General features: G+C 35.5%; 1 pseudogene; it reads left to right on the plus strand.

The window, feature by feature from the left end:
* Positions 1-2,942: 2,942 nt before the first annotated feature.
* LOC132044826 (F-box protein FBW2-like) lies at positions 2,943-4,455 on the plus strand (annotated as a pseudogene).
* The last annotated feature ends 1,528 nt before the right edge of the window (positions 4,456-5,983 follow it).

Consider the following 5,983-nt stretch of genomic DNA (forward strand, 5'->3'; position numbering starts at 1 on the left):
CAGGGTTATATAAAAGCACTCTGCATAGCATTATGATGAGATAAGCAAGTCTTAGGGAATTATTCCTGGAGATCTCAAGAAGGAAATCCGAGATCCTAGAATATTCTGCTTCCTTTTTAAGAAGAATATTCTTCTTCTTTTCTTCTCTCTTTTTATATAAAGTAAAATTTTGTATTGAAATCAAAAGCCACCAGCACTAAGCTGGTGAGCAGTACAACCTCAATGACAACAACATAGTCATTCCTGCAAAGAACTAATAATTCTATCAGTTTACCCTCATCATATATATATCAGTTAGTTTGCACCATGAAGCTAAGTTACATAAGCATCTAAACTTCAACATATGAATGGATATCGATTTGCTACGAAAATATCTCTGATTTTCTCTCCAAATTGTCCAGAAACCACAACCCCGGGTGGACCTCCATATCTTTTTCAGCTCCTTGCTACCCCTGCAGAATGACCAGCTTGTAAGAAACTCCTTTATGGTTTCCAGGACGACCGATTTGACTCAAAAGATATTGGAAAACAGCTGCTAGAGTTGCCCAGTTACATGCAGTGTAAAAACAAGTGCTTACTGTCTTCCACTTCTCTTTCACGAAAGAAAACCTCTGCACATATGAAAACCTCTTTTCTGCAGATTTATTTGTGGGACAGCCATCATGAACTAAGAACAAACAGAAACATCCCACTTTATATGGCACCTTGGAACCCCAAATGACCTTCCAAGGCCAAGAAAAGCATCCACCAGCAGCTGCAACCAGAGAATTATAGCATGATTGGACTGTGAACATACCCATTTTCTGCTCAGTCCAAGCCAAATGATCCTCGTCTCTACCCTTGAGCGATACCAGGCTTAACTCATGTAACAAATCTCCCATATCTTCAACTTCCCAATATAAATAATTCCTCCGAAAGTTCAAGAGACAATCATTACTGCTTCTCAAATGTGCAAGTAGAATATTCTTTTTCTTGATTTTGTGGAATTTGTTATTGTGTACACGTTACAGTAATAGCATACTTCTTGTCCTTTTTTTTTTTTTTTTTTTTTTTTTTTTGGAGTCAAAGGTAACCTGCATACTTCTTGTCCTTTTAATACTTCTAACTTTCGGTTTTTTTACAAGTAATATCATATTAGAAAAACCAGCATACGGAAAGTGACCCAATTACAAACTGAACAGGTTACTAGTAAAATCCATCATGGCGTCTCTATCATTACCATTGTTCTAGCCATGTCACACCAAAAAAGGAGCGAAGAGAGACACTTCTGCTTAAGGCTAACCAAAAAAGGAGCGAAGAGAGACATTTCTGCTTAAGGCTAACTATGTTCTCTTGCTCTTCAAAAAATCTCAGGTTTCTTTTCACTCCATATGACCCACCAAACTGAAGCAGTTATAATAGACCAACGCATTGCTTTGTGTTTGAACAGCTCTACTTTGTACCACCCTTGAAGAAAGAGGAGCGTACTCTGCGGGAAGCACAATTTCATGCCCAATAGGTTCAGGATTAATTACTACAGCTGACTAGAAACCTTGCAATGAAGAACAAGATCATTGTTATCTTCCTCGTGATCACGACGAAGAGCGCATCTGTTGCTTAATTGTATACCCCTTCTCTGAAGCTTTCTTTGTGTAAGGCGAGCCTCCCTAGCAGCTAACCAAACAACAATTAACCCTGTATAGAGCTTTGCTCTTCCAAATATTCTTCCATGGCCAATTGGAGCTTGTTGTGCTTGTGGAGTTGAGAGTTATATTAGCTTCTGATTAAGACTTCTAACTTTACTGACTGCTTTTTCCTTTAGAATTCTCACGACTTTCTCTATCTTTTTTCCCATCTGATAAGTGTATTAAAGCGTCTTATTCCCATTGTTTCAGCACCTTACCAGTCAATAAATTCTATGGCTAACTGAGACTAATGAAATACCAAATTTACAGCACCAAATATGAAAGTACAAATTTTCTTCACAAGTTACCATGGACTATGACAAGTTTCTTACTTCTAGAAGGTTTGTAGTTAACAATTATCTAGGCTCACATTCTTTTTTTCATAATGGTGTTTGGGAAACTCCTTGCCGATTGAAAGATTTGCACCTTTTGGGGGATTAATTGGGGCTCAAAGAGACTGGATTTATTTTTCCTTGCTTAATCAAAAAAATTATCTGAGATTTTCATAAGATTTATAAAGCAAAAAGATCATGGCATTGGAAATATGGATCAAGAAAATGTTGAAGAAAAGTAAAGCTCCACTAAAAAACAATTTTGATTTGGGAAAGTTTTTTTATCAGGATGTAAAGAATTTCCATTTCCAAAGTGGTATGCTTTGGGGTTATTTTGGTTTTTATATACTGCTGCAAGAATTAATCACTTGCAGTGGTGTATGATAAGTTGTCAAACTTTTCATACAGATTTTACCTTTTCCTGAATTACTCTGGTGTAAAACAAATTTCCCTTTTTTATCTGTGTGTCGTTGCAGAGATTTCCTAAATGTGTTTGGTTTTCTGCGTTTATTCAGATGTTTATATCCTTATTTGAGCATTTCCCTCAATAGATTTGTTAACTTTGAGTTATGCTGATCTGTTTAGCCATTTGAATCTGTAGAATTTCGACCAGAGTGACAATATGTTTGTTAATGGCTAGGATTTTTTATCTGGCACTTCCTTTTTCTCTGTACTAAGACAAATATGTCCTTTTCTTTCTTAGAGTTTGATTTGTCCATAATTACCATGTTTCTCTTGTAAAGATTGTGACTTTACACAGTTTTATGTTACCAATTTCATTTCTTTGGATAGATTTCTTTTTCTTTTGGGGGGATGGGGGTGTTTTTTTTCTTTTTCAAGATTCGATTTTTCTGGTTACTGTTAGCTCATTGAGTTGATTGTTCTTTGGTTCTGGATTAGATTATTATATTTTCACTACTTTTTTGATTGTTCAATGAAAGTTCAGTATTAGATTATTATATTTTCACTACTTTTTCATCCTTTTTTACTATGTTTAGGAAGATTTTGTGTTGATACAACTGCTCCAATCTTTTAGTAGCTAAGTTCATAAACTGCTTGAATTCCATTAGTTTTTGGCCAAGTCTTTTAGATATGGAGATGTGACAGAAACCAGTTGGGTGGATTGTGATCGAAAGTTGTTCTTTTTCATTATTATAGCAGAGAAACAAGAGTTTAAATGGAGGAAGGATTCGAGTTTAGGCAGTGGGACGAATTGTTACCTGATGCACTCGGGCTAATATTTGGAAACCTTTCACTTCAAGAGGTGCTAACCGTAGTTCCAAGGGTTTGCAAGTCATGGGGAAAAGCAGTAAAGGGGCCTTATTGTTGGCAAGAGATTGACATTGAGGAATGGAGCAAAAACCGCTGCCCCGAAAACCTTGATCGGATGATTAGTAATACACATAGAAGCTGGGATTGCAATAGTAAACTCTGTAATTAGTCTCTCTAGACAAATCAAATAAATTCATTGCAAACAAGTTTTATCCTTCATTATGCAAGATTATCTATTCACCATTCAATATAGACATCAATTTAAGATACTATGCCTCACGTAATAATGCCTTATGTAGAAGTTCCAATTCTTTAACTTATTTTGTATAAACTTTCCGAGTCGATATACTGGGATAAGAGTCTCGATAAGGAAACCAAATCCTTTGATGATGACAAAGACTACATCTTTAAATTAAAAAAGAGGAACAATGGAAGTTTTATTGCTTTTAAGTTCGTTGCTGATCTAGTCAGAATTCAGTAGACTTGTCATGTAGCTACCAAATATGGTTCTTGTTCCCTTCCATAGCAGAAAATATTTACTTGAAGTGAATGTGAACTTATCTGTTTTGGTTGCTAGTGCCAAATCTCTGCAGACGTTGCGGTTGCCAAAGTGTGAATTAAGCGACTCCGTAGTGGAACAGGTTGCCGGAACATTTTCCAACATTACGTTTTTGGATGTGAGCTACTATAATATAACATTATAGAGCCCTAAATGTATAGGGAAACACTGTAAATCTCTGACTGGTTTGCGTAGAACAATGCACCCTCTCGAGGTCATTGACAAGCTCTCACAAGATGATGAAGCTCTCGTAATAGCCACCACGATGCCTAAGCTCAAACAGCTCGAAATTGCTTACATGTTGGTTGGTACATTGAGCATATCTGAGGTTGTTCAAAACTGCAGGCAGCTCGAGCTGTTGGACGTAAGGGGTTGTTGGAATGTGACTCTTGATGAGAACTTTGTCAAGAAATTCAATAAACTAAAGGTTGTGGGACCCCTTGTCGTAGATTGTTATGATAAGAATGGATGGGATAATTGCTCGGACTATTCGGGTTCTTCTGGCTATATACCGTGGGACTTTGTGGCGGGTGATATTGATGACTTTTCTGATGATGATGAGATGTCCGATGGGTCTGGGAAAACCATGAATATATATATAGGATGTGGAAATGTCAAAATCAAATGACTTAAATGCTGTGGATGCATGGATATTGATTGGCTCTTCTCAATCCCAAAAATTAGGGTTCGGTTTGATGAACTGAGTTCTGCTGATTCAATTTCCTGAAGTTTTCATATACTTCTCTTCTATATATCTGCTAATGACTCTGCTTATACTACTATCTAAATGAAAGTTTGCTTGCTTTCTAAGATGTAAATGTGATTTCTGCATCTGTCATTCTATTTTCTCCTACTTTTTTCATCGGATTATATGTACTTCCCGGAATCATATAATAAAAGGTTGACTTGTATCCACTGATTCAGTTGGCTATATGCTTTTCAGTTTGCGGTTTGTTGTGTCCTTGATGAAATTTCATAACTAACACAAAATACTTGGTCACAGAAATGGTAAATGGATGGATTAAAATTAGGGCCGGGCATAAATACCGAAAATCGAAAAACCAAACCGAACCGAACCGAATTTCAAGAAACCGAAATCGAGTTAACTAGTTTGGTTCGGTGTCCACCTTCAAAAAATCGAAACCGAAATAGCCGAACTGAACTTTGACGAAACCGAACCGAAGAACCGAAATTTAATACATTATCCAAAAAAATTAAAATAGTCCACGCCTATTAAGTTTAAGCCAAAAAAAACTCAATTGTAACAAGCTCTCTTTTGCTTTTGTATCCCTAATTTTTCAATTCAATTGAGAAAATCAAATATCTTTAACAAAGAAATGTGACTAGGATGTGTCTTTAGGATTAATGTATGTCCTTTATGTGTTTTCTTAATTATTCTTCGTATGTATATAACACCTAGTAGTCATATATTATAGTTATGGTTTTCTATTCTTGTGTATCCTGTTTGTTTGATTTTGATTTTAATTTTATCAGTTTTATGTTTTGTTGCTTTTGAGAATATGAATTAGTGTAAATGGAATCGCTTCTAATATCATATCAAAAAAATCGAATTGAAAAAATCGAAACGGAACCGAACCAAACTTCAAAAAATCGAAACCGAAAGAATCGAACCGAACTAGTTTGGTTCGGTGTTCGGTGTCCATCTTCAAAAAACCGAAACCAAAATAGCCGAACCGAAGTTCGATAAAACCGAACCGAAGAACCGAATGCCCACCCCTAATTTGGATTGGTGACAAGTTTATGTTGCGATTAATTGCTGGGATAAGTTATTCTGGTATTATTATTTATTGACTGTTTGGTTTGTTATATTAAAAATAATATGTATTACATAATTTCTAAGAAAATTATTTGTTTACAAAAATACTCTGCAGTTTATTTAATAAAAAAAATGGTTTGAGAGACTTCAGGGGTATTTTTGATATTTTCATTGTTTTATTTAGGGATAAATAATCCTGATACTACTATTTCATCATCTGCCAGAGATGACTTATGTCGGTATTATTTCTAATACTAGTACAACTTATCTCAGAATTAGTAACCAAACAAGGGATAAGGCAAGATCTCTAAAATTTTATCCCACAACTATTTTTGCTTGTCTAGCATACCAAACGACCCCGTAAGCTTCGATCTTAAAA

This window comes from Lycium ferocissimum, unplaced genomic scaffold (assembly GCF_029784015.1).
Source record: "Lycium ferocissimum isolate CSIRO_LF1 unplaced genomic scaffold, AGI_CSIRO_Lferr_CH_V1 ctg525, whole genome shotgun sequence".
In the NCBI taxonomy this organism is placed as follows: Eukaryota; Viridiplantae; Streptophyta; class Magnoliopsida; order Solanales; family Solanaceae; genus Lycium; species Lycium ferocissimum.